General features: G+C 38.1%; 1 pseudogene; it reads left to right on the top strand.

Annotated features, from left to right (window-relative positions):
• Positions 1–3,118: 3,118 nt before the first annotated feature.
• On the top strand, positions 3,119–5,219 carry LOC117098018 (annotated as a pseudogene).
• The last annotated feature ends 14,177 nt before the right edge of the window (positions 5,220–19,396 follow it).

The raw sequence follows: 19,396 nt of genomic DNA, 5'->3' as shown, positions 1-19,396 counted from the left end.
CCACAAGCTTTTATGATGCAAGTGGATTTAACCTAAATCCAAAATTTAATTACAAATAAGGTTGTGTTGACTCATCCTTATGCATTTCAATTAGATGGGAAACACACCAGCTGGGAGCTCTCCACTTATAGATTAAGAAACATTAATTTCAAGAGATCTCAGCATATATAAAAAGGATCCAAATCATCATAGCCTCTCAATACTTTTATTTTTATATACCTATTTGGCATAATACGTATTTTTCCATGTTGTCTAATTGTCAAGATTTAGTGGCAGAAATAAAAGTACTAAAATGTATTGGCTTAGAGCATCCCCAAGCAAGTTCATGTTATCAACTTATCATTTCAAAAGCCTTGTAATTCATAATTCTTGACTTTTATTACATTCATAGAAGGATCTTTTTATTATCTTGTGCTTTTTGTGTGTGTGTTAGTTATCAATACAATAAAAGTTTATTTAAAAGGCCTCAGATGATTATTTTGATCCTTGGAACTTTCAAGACATTATCCTTCTGCACTATTGGAACAAATTAGACATTCTGTGAGAGATGCAAATACAACTTCCAAAGCTACATTTAATTGCATAATCTGTAATAGAAGCTGGGTATGGGCACTGCCTGCAGAGTGATAAACAATCCAGAATAATCTAATCAGCATGATCATTGAATTTTTATTAGTCTTTGTTTAGTTATCTATTAATATGTAAAGGAACCCATCTTTGTGCCTTTATCCTTCACTACTGCACCTTTTTAAAGTCACTACAGAGAAATTTAGAGAAAACCAGAAAATGAATACCTCTAATTTACTTTAAAACCTACCTCTACATATATCTTCTCTTGAAAATTTAACTCTGCATTGAACAGTCCCCAGATTTTACTAATATGTTGCACTTGCCGTGCATAGAGTGTGGGTTAACCTTAGCATGTACCTGGTATTATTCAATTTTTATATTTTGTCAATCACAAAATCTTAGAGAAAATGAAGATGAGCAACACTTTCTCTTCCTTTTTCCATCTTTCATATCATCTGGAGATATCAGAACATCTTAGTCCTAATTGTTTTGTTAATAGCTGAGGGCCAAATCACCTCACTTCTTTAGCTCTCAATTTTCTCATCTGTAATATATAAAGCAGTATGACAAGAAATTTTTCTAAGGCCCACTAGTACCTAAAAGGCACTTAAGGTATAGGAAGAAAATTAAGATCCCTACAAACTTAGTGGCTTAAAACAGCACAACTCTTTGTCTTATATTTTTTCATGTCAGAAATATAAAATGTCTCACAGGGCTAAAATCAAAGTGTTGGTGAGACTATGTGATATCTTGGCCCACGGCCCCTTCCACCATTTGCAAAGCCAGGAATATAACATCTTTAAATCTTCTTTCTCTCTGGTTCTCTCTGACACATTAAAAAGACCCTTGTGATTACATTACTCTCACCTGTGTAATCCAGGATACTTTTTTACATCTGCAAAATTCCCATTGCTATATAAAGTAATATATTTGCAGTTTCCAGGGATTAGGATGGAGACCTCTTTGGGGAACTATCATTCTGACTCCACTCCAGTGAACTCTGAATATCTTGTGTGTCTTTGCTTTATAAAACGACCGTCACTAATTCAATATCTTGGCAATTTTTTCTCCTTTAATATTGACTGGTTTCCCCAATTTCCCAGATTCTTTCTCTTCCTCAGAATTAGCACAAGTGAACAGGTAAGAGAAAATAAAAGTGACAACCTTAAGAAAGTTCCTAAAATTTAGGAAATGTAGAGTTTTCATTCATGGACTGTAGCCTACATTTCTTGACTATCTAAGTTAGATGGTATGTGATATTAGATGCCACTCCTCAGAGGTGGTCCTAAAAGTACCTCTTAGAGCTCCAAACTCAATGGAGACTTGGGGAGAGCAGCACTGCATTTCAGTCCTTCAATGGCATTCTTACCCATATTTGTGGAATGAGGGGAGAGTATCTAGGCAATAGCTTCTTAGTTCTCCTTTGATGAAGACCACATTCTCTTTTCTGGCACAAGAATCCTTTCATTGGTTCAAATGTCAGAGATAAAATCATTTTTCTTCTTCTATGGTTGCCTTCACTTGCTGGTGCTAAAAGTAGTCACTACAAGACTAGTTTACTCCTTTAGTATAATTTGTCTGTTTTATTTCCTTTTTCTCTTTTAAAAATGATAAATGCATAAGCTGTACTTAAATTCAATATCATATTTTTAACTCAAATAGCACCAATGATTTGATTATCTTGAGTACTAAGTGTCTGATGCTCTAATCTGAGTTTCTTTCTCAAACATAGCAACTATCATCTATTGGTGAATACCTTTCAGACTGTTTTTCTATGTATTTGCATATGTATTTAATTATATATATATGTGCATGTATGTATGTATCAATGTATACTTCTCTTTTGTAGAGTTTTAAAATGAGTGATATCATATCATATGCTCTATCTATAATCCCAAAACATTTTTGTACTTAGCAAAATACCTTGGTAGTCTTTCAATGTCCTCATCTATTGATTTACTGTATTATTTTTATTGATGCATAGCATTCTTTACTATAGATGTACTATTATCATTTTCCTGTAGGATCAACAAATGGTTAGCAGGATTAATCCTGTTGTAATCACTGGAGAAATTGGTATCTTTTTATGTCTCTAGGGTGGAATATTCTGATCGAAGAAATGACATAAAAAAGTCAAGATGTATCCCATACTGTGGCTTTAAAAGATTGATTTTTAACTACTCAGCTGTCCACGTGAATATATTCCTTAAATTTTAACAATGCTTGCCCATTTCATAGATGAAACTGTCAAACATAATGACTGTCTCCCCCACAAGACTACAGAGCTCTGTAAGACAAGGGCCATGTGTACCGTGCCCATCACTGTATTGTCTATATCTAGCTCAGCACCTGGCATGTAACAGTCCTTTAATATGTTTCTTTGAATGAATGAAGAAAACCCTAAATGAAATGACATTATACAGAAGTTTTCATTTCATTAATCCTTACTCTAAAATTTATACAGTTTTAATATGGGAACTTAGAACATTCCTACATGTTTTAAAATCTGAAATTAATTATAAATAAAAGTGGTGCTTTAGGAAGGAGGAGTAAGTCAATAGAAGAGAAAGGGGACAAATATGCAAGGGTCTGAGAGAGAATATTTGACCCCCAAGAGACTGGCCAGAAAGGATATATAAATGACATCAGGGGGAATTGCAGAAGGTTCAGCTGCATCTCAAGCAGCTGCCGGAACAGCACAGACAGTGAACTCAAATCCCTTGGAGCCATGGCCGTGGAGCAGCACGAACGCTGATGGCTCTGTCCAGAACATGCAACCCTCTGTAACCAAAGCCAGCAGCTTCAGCAGAATCTCTATCTTCACTCAAGGTGACTGCATTGGCAGCAGTAAAGGTGGCAATACAGGAAGGATCTCCAGGCCAGGTGTGACACTACATGCCCCAGAAGTGTGCAACCAGGTCACCTCATCCCAGTCTATCCTGAACCTTCTCCCTTGAGCAGCAGCAGCGGCAGTGGCAGCAGCAGCAGCAGCAGCAAACTTTGTGCTGTCCCACTCACACCTCAGCAACAGCCATCCTTGAATAATATGATCTCACAGGCAGATGACCTCAGCAACTCCTTTGGACAAATGAGCCTTAGGTGCCAAGCAACTGACTCATCGGCACCTCTATTTCAGCTCCCACTCATCTCCCAGCACCATCAGCAGACTAACTTCATCATGGCATCCATGGGTCAGCCCCTCTCCACCTCTAACTGTTCCATCTCTAGCCAAACATCAGCTACTCAGCAAGTGCTGCTACCCTGGGGCTACATGTAGCCTTCTCAACAGATCCAGGTTTCTTAATAATACCCTTGGACAATATCCTAATTCCAACCAGCAATATTAACATTTCTCTCACCTGGTGGCCTGCAGATCCCGATGTGGTCAAAAACTTGCTCAGCCATCCCAGCAGCCCGGTTTATAGCCCATGATGCCCAACTGGTAGCAGGTGGCTTACCAAGGAATGATAGGGGTTCCAGCAGCCACAGAACCAGGGCCTGCTCCGCAGTCGGAGAAGCAGTGTGGGGGGCCAGATGCAAGGCCTGGTGGTTCAGTACCCTCCACAGCCTTCTTACCAAGTCTCAATGGGTAATTGCTCACAAAATGTGGTCCAGCGGCCTTTCTAGCAACTCAGGCTGGCCCCTGTGAGCCAGTCTGGGTAAGGAGGCCCCCCAACAGGGGGCATACCAGTGTACTACAGCATGATCCCACTGGCTCAGCAGAACCATACAAGCCCTACTGTTAGGTTTCTGCAACCTCCTGGGTCTCAGCATTACCAGATGCTTCAGTTTCTCTCTCCCTGCAGTCTACCACAGATGTCGCAGCAGTAGTCAGGAGTGTCACCTTCTGGACCAGCTGTGGTAGTCATGCAGTTGAATTTCGCTAATGGGACCCTGAACCCACTCAGAACCCATCCAGGATCCAGTGGAGTCACTGTAAATACTACAGCATGGACCACGAGGACCAGAAGCCTGGAGACCTGTACAATCCTGATATGAGCCCCCAGGCCAACACACAAATGAGCAGCAGCCCTGACACATCTCCTTCCGAGGCTTTACCACCCTCTTCTGTCACCAGCTTCAGTGGTGGCTGTCTGCACAGGACTCAGTCCCTTGTTTGTCTTCAGATGGTTCCCCTGGCCTGGGGGTCCAGCACAGAGTGGTGGGTGCTACTCCCTCTTAGGCCAGCCTTTAGAGTATAATCTGTCCATCTGCCCTCCCTTGCTCCATGGCCAGTCAACTTACACAGTGCACCAGGGACAGAGTGGACATGGAAACCAGGGCAACAGACAAGCACTCAAATCCGCCTCCTCTGACATGGAGACAGCAGATGTTGTCTTGGGGCAGGTGCTGGAGGTGACAGATCTCCCTGAGGGCATCACCTGTACCGAGGCAGACAAACTCTTTAAGCAGCTTGCTATGTCCAATGCCAAGACTCAGCTCAGAGGCTCCCTGGCAAGGGTGGAGGGGACAATGGTGGGACTGCTGAGGATGGCCACTGCTTGCACCTTGCTGCCTTATACACCATCGTGGCTGTGTTCCCCAACCCGCTGGCTGCTCAAAATGCCTCCCTTCATCTCAACAACTCCCTGAATAGCATCAATCTTTGAATGGCCCAAAGGAACTATGACCTGAGGATCCTGGAGTGAACCAGATCCCAGTAAAAGGAGAAGAGGAAGGGAGCAGCCCAGAAGAGGTGGGGGCAAGGTAGAGGGTGTTGAAGGATCCTGATAGACTATGGATGGAGACAGGAAGTAAGGAGACTGATGCAAAACTGGAGCCTAAGACAGTAGTGATGAAGACGGAAACAGACGGACATCCACACTGGCATTGGATTCCTTCAGGCTCCCCTTCTTTGGGTCCCCTTTTTTACCCTGGTTGGCCCCTCTGCTTCCCTCTTCTTCCCATCCACTTATATCATTTTAATTTATTTTCTCTTCTATTTTTTTTTTTGTTGTTGTTGTTCAGGAATACGTATTCTCCAATTTTTTTTCAAGATCTCATCTCAAGCTCCCTTTCCTTTTTTTTGGAAATGGAGTCTCATTGTCACACATCCTGGAGTGTAGTGGCCTGATCTGGTTCACTGTGACCTTCGCCTCCCAGGCTCAGGTGATCCTCCTGCCTCAGCCTCCTGAGTAGCTGGTACCACAGGTGCATGCCACCACTCCTGGCTAATTTTTTTGTATTTTTGGTGGAGATGGGGTTTCACAATATTGCTCAGGCTGGACTTAAACTCCTGACCTCAGGTAATCCTCCTGCCTCGGCCTCCCAAAGTGCTGGGATTACAGGCATGAGCCACCACCCCTGGCCCTTTTTTGTCTTTATGAATATGTTTATATGAACAGAATTATGGTAAACAAAATTGATTTCCACATTCTCTCACTTCCTCTTCGTGTCTTCCCAAACTCCACAGAGTTAACACGTGGAACTCCCCTCACCTCCAAGAACACTTGTATATTGTTTGTTTAATGTTCGTACCACAGTAACAGACACAGTGTTTATTTGCACAAATAGATGTTTGCTGGGTATATTCACTATAAATTTTATTTAATCTGTTTTTTTTTTTAAATTTGGGGGTTATTTGGGGCGAAGTTGATTTTGTTTTTAAATATGAAAAAAAAATTGTCACTGGAAAAAAAAAATGTAACAACCCAGCATTCCATTAGAAGAACACTCAGTAATCTGCCCATTACAAATTCTTTTCACAATTTTTCCTTAAGCCACATTTTTATTTGCATTAATTTCAGATTTTAAAAAATGTAGAAATATTCTAACTTCCCAAATTAAAATTGTATAAATTTCAGAGTGAACATTGATGAAATGAAAGCTGTACAAATGTCATTTTATTTAGGGTTTTCTTCATTTATTCAACCAAACAAATTGAAGGACTGTTAAATGCCAGGTGCTTAACTAGATATAGACAATACATTGACAGGCATGGTGCATGTGCCCTGGCCTCACCAAGCTCTATAGTCTTGTGGAGGAGACTGTCATTAATGAAACTGTCATAGGTGCTAGCAAAGCACAGCATACAACGGGGTAAGGTTGATGGAACATGAGGTGTCAGGGAAACCTTCTTTGAGGCAATATCCTGTGAGCTTGGACCTAAAGGAACAGTGAAATAGATAAAGAGTGTAGTGAGAGAGGGTGAAGAGAGAAAGAAGTTCATGAAGAAGGGCTATCTCATGCCAAGGTTCTGTGGATGAAGGGAATATGGTTGTATTGGAGAGCTAGGCACAGTGCCTTGAGGTGGAATCAGAGAAAAAGACAGGGCTAAAGCCTACAGCGCTGTAGTTATGGCCATAGCAGACATTTGAGGAGGAGAATAACATGGTTAGAGTTGCATTTTGAGAAGATCACCCTGCCTATGTTATGGAGACATGGCCCAGAAATGATACTGAGAGACCAGTTGAGACCATTATATAGTTGTTAAGGACATCAGTATGACCAACATCGGGGTTACATATAAGTGACCATAAAAATATGGCTCAACGAGGGAGTCAAGGTGTTTTGAAGATGTCTTTAAGAAACAAGTGGTTAGTTTTGCTCAATTTTGTTTGATATAAAGTTGTAATTTAATTCATGAATAGTAACAGCTCTGACATTTTGCCGAAAGGGAACTTTACAAAACTGTGCACTACACTGAATAAATGGAAACCTTTGGATCTGGCTGAATCTACTAGTTAGTAATGCTGTTCAGAAATTAATATATGATATGTGGCACTTTCTTTGGAATGACCGTTTACTCAGAATTTTTAAACAGTTTTTTTTTATGGAATGTATTATATTTTTACTCTGAGGAAGATTAAGATAGTTTGGTGATACATATAATTCTTTTGAATTTCAAATAACACATTTGGTTTATTTTTTCCTTCTTAAATTAGAACACATCTTCCTGGAAGAACTGGATGGGCTTATGTTGTAAAATTGCTTCTGTTTCAACGAATTCTGTCCCAATTAGGAGTCAATACTTTATATAAGGATGAAAATATTTGAAAATAATACCTTATACTTTTATGAAAAAATTGTATATATTTCTTATTTGAAAACCTAAATTTTCTACTGTTACTGCCATTAGATTATGTATTTTAGTCACCATACATAAGTCATAGCCATTAAGTGATTATTCATCTTAAAGCTATAGCTCCAAATATTATCTATACTGTGTGTATTTTTTATGCTTTGTAGAATAGTTGTATTTTGAGAGTAAAAGTTTTAGGTACTAAGCAAATCCTAAAACCATCTGCAGTAAACCAATCAAAATGTGGTTTCCGAAAAAAAATGCTAAGGGGCAAGACACCTCAGATCATTCTTATGTAATAGATTGGCAATGTACAAGAAAATTCTGTTCCTCATTTCTATGATTTTATCCCTTATTGCCAGTAGATTCAGAGGCACGAGTTTGTATTTCCTTAGCTTCCTTTTGCTGCTTTCTACCCCTTTATTCATCCAGTCTTATGTAAGAATACTTTTTCTTCTATGATTCTTTTAATGTAGCTGAGCTCTGACCTTGTATTAGGCCAGAGGCATCAATATTGTGATAAGATTCTTGTCAAACTTTTGCCCATGAGAAAAGTCTTGGGGAGAATGAGGAAGTTAGCTAAGAATTATGATTTTCATATTGTGAATAATCACGCACACCGAAAAAAAAAAAAAAAAAAAAAACCAAACCAAAATATCCCAGATGACTAACAGCTATATTGAGTTGAATGATGATGTAACCTACTTAATTTGCATGTAATTTTCATCTAATCAAATGTAGAAATGTGTCTATTTTTTCTTCACTTCTTTGATTTTATCCCTATTGTCAATAGATTCAGAGGGACGAGTTTGCATTCGCTTAGCTTCCTTCTGCTGCTTTCTACCCCTTTATTCAGCCAGTCTTACGTAAGAATACTTTTTCGTCCCTGTGGTTTTTCTCATGTAGCTGCACTAATGTATGAATTTTTAAATCAAGCATCCTGTCAACTATTCAGACTTTCTTATGTATAGACATTTGCTCCTTTTCCTTCATTCGAAGTCCTGCCATAATCTTAAAGGATTTCAATCCATTTAATAATTTAGTCTTTATATTTTTGGCTCTACTTAATCCAAGGACCTCTGTCTTTCCTGTTCTTTGTGTCCCATTGTGGATTGAATCTTCATTAGCACCTTCTGTAACGTTAACTCCAGATCATAGTTCACTTTTTTGTAACCACCTATGTTTTCAGATTTCACGAATTCTCATTCCACTGTACATATCATTCAAGCTGAAAGATGATGCTCATGTTAAATCATCTCAAGCTCCCTCAGTTTTCTTCCAGATAACCAGCAGCAGCTACCCTTCTCAATCCTTCCCCATCACACCCTCTTTTCCTCATTTTTCTTCTCTTTCACCCTGAAACCTCTTCTGCTTCAATTCATTGGTTTTATCTTGCACCTTGTTTTGAATACAATAATCTAGTCGCAAATTCCAACTTCTAGGTCAAAAATCTGCATTTTCTACTCCTTTATCTGGGCAGCTGAAAAGTTACATATATTCATGGTCTCAATGTCAACACCACTGTTAGTACATTTGATTAATTCTTTTGTTTGTCTTTATTCATTTGTCTCTTTCCTCCTTAAAAGTTAGTCTAACTCTCTCTATTATAGTTTTCAAACCTACATTTTACCCACACACCTTTATTCTCAATTGTAGATCTTGCTGCCTGGTTTAAGGGGAAAACTAAGGTGGTAGCAGGTTATTTTCCTTAGCTTTCCTACTCATAACACCTTAAAGTGTATCCAGTCTATGAGACACAGTGCCTTCTGCCTATTCAGTACTAATCACTTCCATACATATATTTTATGCCCTCTTAACCTGCCTCTTTCCTGTCTTGTTCTCATCATCAATCCTCTTTCTCTTGTAGCCTCAATATATGCTTTTCTATTGGTTTCTCCTAGATTATAAACATGCTTATGCCTCTCACATCTAATGAAACAATTCAAACTCAAAAGTCTCCCTCTAACACAACTTATTTTTGTCATATTCTTCTCATACCATCTTTAGAAAGAGAAACCCAAATTCACATTCTCCACTACCTGACTTCTCATACTCTTCATGATTGACTGAAATCAGGTTTCAGCTTCTTCTGATTGCCAAATCTAATGGAGATCTATCAGTTCTTATTTTATTTTATCTCCAAATGAAGCTAGCTATTATCTTTTTTCTAAAATATCGATAAGGATTTTTGTTTGTTTGTTTGCAAGAAACATGTACCAATTCTTAAGGGAAAGATACCACAACAAGAATTGGAAGACATGGGAAGTAAACTCAGACAGAAATTTGGGGCAGTCCAATATTTTTTCAGGCTACTACTTGTAGCATGAATAAGTATTGAATTAAAAATTTCTATTTTTGAATCATAGTGCTAAAATTCGAAGACTTTAGAGAGAAAGTCCAACTGATCTATCCTATGTCACAGGTCGTATCCTTCCCTGGTCAATGATGGATGCCAAGAAACATTGATGTCCCTGCAATTTCCATAACATTACATTCCCATGGTTTTCTTATCTCTCTGTCTGTCTCTCTTTCTCTCTTTTATACACGTATTAGTTTCTTGTTTGCCCACTATTTAAATATGAATGTGACCTCATGGCTTTATTTTTTTCATCTTTTAATATCATGCTATGTAGAATCGTTCAGCATCATAATTTCATCTAAATTGGGTACTTTTTATCAAGCTTTCTGTGTGGATGGGTATTGTACTAAGTGCTTTATATAGATAAAATATTTTTCAATATTTTATGCGATATTAGATTATAATATTCATTTTATAAATAAAAAAAAAAACTTGCGCTTAGGGAGATTAAGTAATGTTTCCAGTTCCTACAGGTATTTAGTGAAACTGGAGAATCAAGTCTCCAACAGCCAAATGCTCTTACCATCTATGTACTGATAATTTCCCAAATATATTTTCAACCAAGTTTTGTCAATGGCTCATTTGATATCTCCTCTTAGTCTCAGTATTCAGAGGACTTTATATATTTAAAATGAAATTTATCATCTTTTATGGTTCTTGTTTGGTGACTCTCATGATTACTAAATACTAAAACTTCGTGTTGGTGATTGTAGCGGTGGAGAGAGGGAGTCTTCATCAACTTCACTTTCATATTCTATTAATAAATGTCGCTGCCCTCCATGTCTTTCACAATTGACCCTCATTATTTCAATAAGAATGTGTTAACAGTCGGTCTCTAAGCTGAATTCCTAACCAAATAACCATCTCACTCAAATCTGTCACCCATATAGATTCCTAAGTGTTTAAAAGCAGCTATGTTATTTCTCCACTTAAAGTTCTCAATTGGCTTTCTGTGTCCTGTAAAATAAAGTCCAAATTCCTTAGCATTTACGTGCAAGAGTATTTCTGATTTGGTCCTCTTTACTTCTCCAACTTCATCTCTTAGGTCCATCTGATCTAAATCCTATACTTCTGGAACACTTGGCTGCATAAAATACCTTGAAGGTACTATGAAGCTGAAAAGACACATTGGATTATTTATTCATGTATACTTCCTGTTTTTAAAATTTTTATTTTTCTCCCTTCCTATTTCCTGATCTGGACAACTCTTTTCCTCTTTGACTCATTATATCTTCAATGAAAGCTAGTGAGTTTTTTCCCTTCATCGATGTCTCCAAAATTATCAGTGAAGAACTCTGTTATTTACACATTGTCTACTTTCCATTCACCATTTTTAAGAAATCTAGAAATAGGGTGTTTCCATGGGGAATAGGAGTATATTTCATAGGGCATAATTTAATAATGGGTGGCGGGTGGTGGGGGGAGATTGCTGCTCTCCAGTTCTGCTTAAGTAAATAGGGCAGAAAGAATTCTAAAAAAAAGCTTCAACTGTAGAAATACCCAGATAACAGTAACTAGTAATTCAGAGAAACTTAGAAGTACATTAGACAGTCAGATTTAAGATGTTATATTCTGTTAATCAGAGTCATGCAGAGTACACTCCAGGTAAAGAGATATAAATTGATATGTTTGGGTGATTTCTAATTTGTTTTTGCAATATAATCATGTAATCTCAGGGTTGCAAACAACCTTCAACATTATCTAGAAATCTCTTACAAGCTAGCTCATTGTGATTACCTGAGGACATCAATTATGAAGCAGTAGATTAACCAGAATGTAAATGCAATGCAGTTTGCATTGTCATACAAAGCAGTTGCATTTAAATTTGTTTTACCTCAATAGCTAGCTTGGGGATTGGAGCATTGTGGGAAATTTCAAAATATACACAGCTTGATAAAGTCTTTCAGGAACTAGTAGTTAGGTCAAAATTCAATTTACAAATGAGTCCAACTACTGAGAAGAGCAAGTAGCTATGTATTAGTTTTCTATTGTTGCTATAATAACACAAATTTGGTAACTTAAAAAGCAACAAAAATTTATTAACTTACAGTCTGGAGGTCAGAAGTTTGAAATGAGTGTTACTGGGATAAAACCCAGAGTTCTCTCTAGAGATGCTATGATGAATCAATTACCCTGCTGCTTCCATCTTCTAGAGGCTGCCTTTATTTCTTAGCTTATGGCCCCTTGCACTGCCTGCATTTCTTGACTCGTGGTTCCTTGCACCATTTTCAAAGCCAGCTGTGTAAGTAACATCGTTAAAGCTTGCTCTGTGGTCTCTGATTATGGCTTCACATCTTTTTTGACTTTGACTTTCTTGCCTTCCTCTTTTCCTCATAAATACCCTTATGATGACATTGGGTCCACCCGGATAATGTGGTTAATCATCCTATTTCAATATTCTTAGGTTAATTGCATGCAGTATAGCTCCTTTGCCATGTAGGGTAGCATATGCACAGGTTCTGGGGAATAGAACATGGCCATTTTTTAGGACCATTTCTATTAGCTACAGACCCGGCAAAAATGTTCTGATACTGTTTTTTTTTTGTTGTTGCTACAAATGTGGAGCACTGGAAGTGTTGTGATATTTAATATGTAAAACAAGGATAGTGTTGAAATTCTGTGGCCAAAAATGCAAAAGGGCAGTGTGGAATTTCCCTTAAAGGAAGAGAGAAGACCAAGGGAAAGGGTGTATCACAGACAGTTGTATGAGGCAAACCTGTGACAGAGGATTAGCAAAAGCAAAAAAAAAAAAAAAAAAAAAAAAAGGTAGCAAGAGGAGAAATAAAGAAAGATAATAAACTGAGATAAACTTCACTGTCAGTTAAATGGAAAATTCCGTTATTCAGAACATTCCATTTTTAGGGCCCACAATTCAACTGAGGTGGTACTGTATTTAGCAATTTCACAAAAGCTTTCCACTTAGAAAGCAGAAATATAGCAACAGAGAATGTCAGAGCTGAAAAAGACCTTCAATATTTTCTAGTCTAACCTCACTTTACACGAAATAAATTGAGGTCCACATTTTTTAAGAATTTAAGAAAAGTTGCAGTTACTTGGTGCCAAAGGCAAGACTTCAACCCAAATGTCCTGATTTAAAGTTCATTACTTTTGCCACATTCTCCTCTAAGAATTCTTTCTCTCCCAGTAGGAAATAATATTTTCTTTCTTTAGGAAATATAAAAATTTTTTTCCTATCGTAAAAAAATTTTCTGTTACTTTTCTCTCCAGGAGTGGTATGGAACAGTCATCTTTCTTCTTTTACATAGAAGCTAGAGCTAGATTTAGCCTCAACTGCATAACATGATTTTCATGTTACATAATATCATTTTTTATTTGTCTAGTATTGTGTGGGTTTGAAGGTACTTTCACATTTTACGTATTATTTTCCTTGTTTCTCAGAATGATACTGTGAGGCCTTTAGATAGAGAAGATAACTTTATCCTTGTTGTACAAAGATAAGCTCATTAGAGATGAAACCAGGACCAGAGCCCGGGGCTCCTGATTCCCTATCACCCTATACTTGGGCTGCACTGGGTTTTATGATTTTAGTCAACTTTCTCATCCTCTTGGTGAATCTGTGTTCTTATTTTTAGAATAATGGAAATAATTTGTTGTACCACATAGAGAAAATATAAGATGAGATATTAAATAGGAAAGCCATTTGAGAAAAGATTATATCCTTTATAGCAAATATAATGAGCTCATAATTCAAGCCCTTATAACACGAGGAGGGTTGGACAATCATTGCTAGGTTATTCTAGATGACTGAATTAGCGTAATTTACAACAGGGTTAAGTTGTTTTCCACATAAATTTTTTTGCCTTAAGAAAAAAATGTATAAATTCTTAAGTTATTTACTCTTCAAGTAAGTGTAATGATAATAATAAACTATAACTATTGTTTATTGAGTTTGTGCTTTGCTCCAGGCCCTGTGCTATAAAGCTATGCTTGCTCTAGGTCACCAAATACTAAGTGATACATTCTAGCCTCTGAGGAAATGGGTCTGTGTGATGAAAAACCAATGTGTTCCATCCTTAACTCCCCTAAATCATTCAAGACATTGTACAAGGATGAAAATGGCAGAGAAAATGATTGGATGCATGGTATCCTTTTTCTACCTTCATAGCCTGCAGCCGATTTTCTTTGCTCGCTGTCTGCTAAAGCTGATAGGAAGATAAGCCAACTACTATTGGCTACATAAATACGGAATTGTCTAAAGCATTAGCTTCTATTCCAAAATTTTGGTCTATTTTCCCAGACTGGCCTCTGAAAGACCAAACTTTTTTAGATCCTGAGAAGATGAAGGTCCGTTTGAGCACTCCTCTGTGCTAGACCCTGTGCTGTGAACTTCAAACCATTACCTCCTAAAAACTTCACAACAACTCTCTGACCTAGGTACTATTATTATCCACATTTACCAGATATAGATAATGAAGCTTAGAAGCATTTAGGAACATACTGAGGGTCACACAGCCAGTAGGGGTTGAACTAAGACAGCCTGACTTTGCAGTCTTCTACATTCTTAGTCACTAAATACCTATCCTGGTGACACTTGCCCCTGAAATATATTAGGGGAAACAAATATCACTGCAATCACAATTAACTTATTGCCAACTGGGACAGCTATTTTCAAGATTTATTCAGGCTTTTAGATTTTGTAAGACATATCTTCGAATGTTATACTCAATGAGTTTCAACTTTATTTAAGGTCTATACAGTAAATTAATAATATTTGTAGAAACACCATTAGGGGTTTCAAATGAACAAAGCAAAATTTTATTCTTGACTTATGGAGCAGAAAAAAAACCCTACAATTGCAGCTTCATTGAAATAGAAAAAAATGATAGAAATACTGCTTTTCAAACTATTTTAATCTCTAACCAACCTGTTTTTTATCAATATTACCTATTAATGTCATCACTTTCAGCACTTGATTTTTAATTAGAGTTTTAACATGACACATTGATTATTCAGCTCCTTCTTTACCATCTTTAACTACATCTTAGTTCTTCCACATTTGAGTTAAAACTTTCAAAAACTGATAAATATGGGAAATTAAGACAAACATTCTATAAGATGTAAATGAGGTATGACAATTTGAAAATCATAAAGTTATTATATATCAATGCCTGCATCCTATCAGAAAGCATATCAGTTATCTTCCATACACAGCTTGAAATCTAAACGCAGATGATTAAACATCTTTCTCCTAGTAGAAAAAGAATTTCCTGCTACTTTGGGGCTTTGAAACTTTGGTTTTTCAGGAATAACAACTGGATGAAAAATAAAAATGCAAAAATTATGGAAAATTTCAATTTAAAGAACCTAATATGGAAATGTGAAATTTTGTCCTTGAAATTTTAAATCTGAAAGTGTGATATGATAGACTACTCACACCCTGGTATGTTGCCGGACATTAATAAACTGAGATTAGCTCAAGATTCAGGGCCTTAGGATGAAATCTCTGGAAAAACTAACTTTAAACCAAGGCTCAGTAATTCCTAATGGTAAAATTCTAAGGAACTTTAATTCATCAAACATTACTTATTGCATGAAGAAAAAGATGACAGGAGTAAGAGTCAGGAAATAAAGTATAGAAACATCTCAGCAACAACTGTAGATTTTGCAATTTTAGTCATTACATAGAAAATAAATATGTTCAAAATATTTAAAGAAATGAAAGAGTATATTAATAACTAAAGGCAAAAAGACTCTTTAAAAAGGGAGGCTTAAAGAAGTCTAATGTGAATTTTGAAAATTTATTAGAAATTCAATATACTGGATAAACATTAATGAAAAAAATGTGTATAAAGATAATTTGTAAACTGGCAGGCACAATTATTACAATTTAAATCATAGAGTTTTTAAAAAGTGGAAATTATGAAAGATGAGATGAAATGAGAATATTGAGTACATATCTAAGTTTAGAAGGAAGACTTTCAGAAGGAATCGTGTAAGAGGCCAGAATATATATATATATGAACATACACATACCTACATATGTAGATACATATGTACATATACAAGTTAGATGTATCACAGAAATGCAAAGATATTTTCTCAATAGAAAACCGTAGTGGGGGCGGAGCAAGATGGCCGAATAGGAACAGCTCCAGTCTCCAACTCCCAGCGCCAGCGACACAGAAGACCGGTGATTTCTGCATTTTCAACTGAGGTACTGGGGTCATCTCACTAGGGAGTGCCGGACAATCAGTGCTGGTCAGCTGCTGCAGCCCGACCAGCCAGAGCTGAAGCAGGGCGAGGCATTGCCTCACCTGGGAAGCACAAGCGGGAAGGGAATCCCTTTTCCTAGCCAGGGGAACTGAGACACACAACACCTGGAAAATCGGGTAACTCCCACCCCAAAACTGCCCTTTAAGCAAACGGGCACACCAGGAGAATATATCCCACACCTGGCCGGGAGGGTCCCACGCCCACGGAGCCTCCCTCATTGCTAGCACAGCAGTCTGTGATCTAACCGAAACGGCAGCAGGGAGGCTGGGGGAGGGGCGCCTGCCATTGCTGAGGCTTATGTAGGTAAACAAAGCCTCTGGGAAGCTCGAACTGGGTGGAGCTCACAGCAGCTCAAGGAAACCTGCCTGTCTCTGTAGACTCCAACTCTGGGGACAGGGCACAGATAAAAAACAACAACAAAAAAGCACCAGAACCTCTGCAGACGCAAACGACTCTGTCTGTCAGCTTTGAAGAGAGCAGTGGATCTCCCAACACGGAGGTTGAGATCTGAGAAGAGACAGACTGCCTGCTCAAGCGGGTCCCTGACCTCTGAGTAGCCTAACTGGGAGACATCCCCCACCAGGCGCAGTCTGACACCCCACACCTCACAGGGTGGAGTACATCCCTGAGAGGAAGCTTCCAAAGTAAGAATCAGACAGGTACACTTGCTGTTCAGCAATATTCTATCTTCTGCAAACTCTGCTGCTGATACCCAGGCAAACAGGGTCTGGAGTGGACCTGAAGCAATCTCCAACAGACCTACAGCTGAGGGTCCTGACTGTCAGAAGGAAAACTATCAAACAGGAAGGACACCTATACCAAAACCCCATCAGTACGTCACCATCATCAAAGACCAGAGACAGATAAAACCACAAAGATGGGGAAAAAGCAGGGCAGAAAAGCTGGAAATTCAAGAAATAAGAGAGCATCTCCCCCTGCAAAGGAACGCAGCCCATCGCCAGCAACGGATCAAAGCTGGTCAGAGAATGACTTTGACGAGATGAGAGAAGAAGGCTTCAGTCCATCAAACTTCTCAGAGCTAAAGGAGGAATTACGTACCCAGCGCAAATAAACTAAAAATCTTGAGAAAAGAGTGGAAGAATTGACACCTAGACTAATTAATGCAGAGAAGGTCATAAACGAAATGACAGAGATGAAAACCATGACATGAGAAATACGTGACAAATGCACAAGCTTCAGTAACCGACTCGATCAACTGGAAGAAAGAGTATCAGCGATTGAGGATCAAATGAATGAAATGAAGCAAGAAGAGAAACCAAAAGAAAAAAGAAGAAAAAGAAATGAACAAAGCCTGCAAGAAGTATGGGATTATGTAAAAAGACCAAATCTACGTCTGATTGGGGTGCCTGAAAGTGAGGGGGAAAATGGAACCAAGTTGGAAAACACTCTTCAGGATATCATCCAGGAGAACTTCCCCAACGTAGTAGGGCAGGCCAACATTCAAATTCAGGAAATACAGAGAATGCCACAAAGATACTCCTCGAGAAGAGCAACTCCAAGACACATAATTGCCAGATTCACCAAAGTTGAAATGAAGGAAAAAATCTTAAGGGCAGCCAGAGAGAAAGGTCGGGTTACCCACAAAGGGAAGCCCATCAGACTAACAGCAGACCTCTCCGCAGAAACTCTACAAGCCAGAAGAGAGTGGGGGCCAATATTCAACGTTCTTAAAGAAAAGAATTTTCAACCCAGAATTTCATATCCAGCCAAACTAAGTTTCATAAGTGAAGGAGAAATAAAATCCTTTACAGATAAGCAAATGCTTAGAGATTTTCTTACCACCAGGCCTGCCTTACAAGAGACCCTGAAGGAAGCACTAAACATGGAAAGGAACAACCGGTACCAGCCATTGCAAAAACATGCCAAAATGTAAGGACCATCAAGGCTAGGAGGAAACTGCATCAACTAACGAGCAAAATAACCAATTCATATTATAATGGCAGGAACAAGTTCACACATAACAATATTAACCTTAAATGTAAATGGACTAAATGCTCCAATTAAAAGACACAGATTGGCAAACTGGATAAAAAGTCAAGACCCATCAGTCTGCTGTATTCAGGAGACCCATCTCACATGCAGAGACATACATAGGCTGAAAATAAAGGGATGGAGAAAGATCTACCAAGCAAATGGAGAACAAAAACAAGCAGGAATTGCAATCCTAGTCTCTGATAAAACAGACTTTAAACCATCAAAGATCAAAAGAGACAAAGAAGGCCATTACATAATGGTAAAGGGATCAATTCAACAGGAAGAGCTAACTATCCTAAATATATATGCACCCAATAGAGGAGCACCAAGATTCATAAAGCAAGTCCTTAGAGACTTACAAAGAGACTTAGACTCCCATACAATAATAATGGGAGACTTCAACACTCCACTGTCAACATTAGACAGATCAAAGAGACAGAAAGTTAACAAGGATATCCAGGAATTGAACTCATCTCTGCACCAAGCAGACCTAATAGACATCTATAGAACTCTCCACCCCAAATCAACAGAATATACATTCTTCTCAGCACCACATCGCACTTATTCCAAAATTGACCACATAATTGGAAGTAAAGCACTCCTCAGCAAATGTACAAGAACAGAAATTATAACAAACTGTCTCTCAGACCAGAGTGCAATCAAACTAGAACTCAGGACTAAGAAACTCAATCAAAACCACTCAACTACATGGAAATTGAACAACCTGCTCCTGAATGACTACTGGGTACATAACGAAATGAAAGCAGAAATAAAGATGTTCTTTGAAACCAATGAGAACAAAGATACAACATACCAGAATCTCTGTGACACATTTACAGCAGTGTGTAGAGGGAAATTGCTAGCACTAAATGCCCACAAGAGAAAGCTGGAAAGATCTAAAATTGACACTCTAACATCACAATTAAAAGAACTAGAGAGGCAAGAGCAAACACATTCAAAAGCTAGCAGAAGGCAAGAAATACCTAAGATCAGAGCAGAACTGAAGGAGATAGAGACACAAAAAAACCTCCAAAAAATCAATGAATCCAGGAGCTGATGTTTTGAAAAGATCAACCAAATTGACAGACCACTAGCAAGACTAATAAAGAAGAAAAGAGAGAGGAATGAAATAGACACAATAAAAAATGATAAAAGGGTTATCACCACCAACCCCACAGAAATACAAACTACCATCAGAGAATACTATAAACACCTCT

The sequence above is a fragment of the Trachypithecus francoisi genome, unplaced genomic scaffold, assembly GCF_009764315.1.
Source record: "Trachypithecus francoisi isolate TF-2019V2 unplaced genomic scaffold, Tfra_2.0 Lachesis_group15, whole genome shotgun sequence".
In the NCBI taxonomy this organism is placed as follows: Eukaryota; Metazoa; Chordata; class Mammalia; order Primates; family Cercopithecidae; genus Trachypithecus; species Trachypithecus francoisi.
Note: the sequence above shows the minus strand (reverse complement) of the source record. Positions and strands in the feature narration are given on the sequence as shown.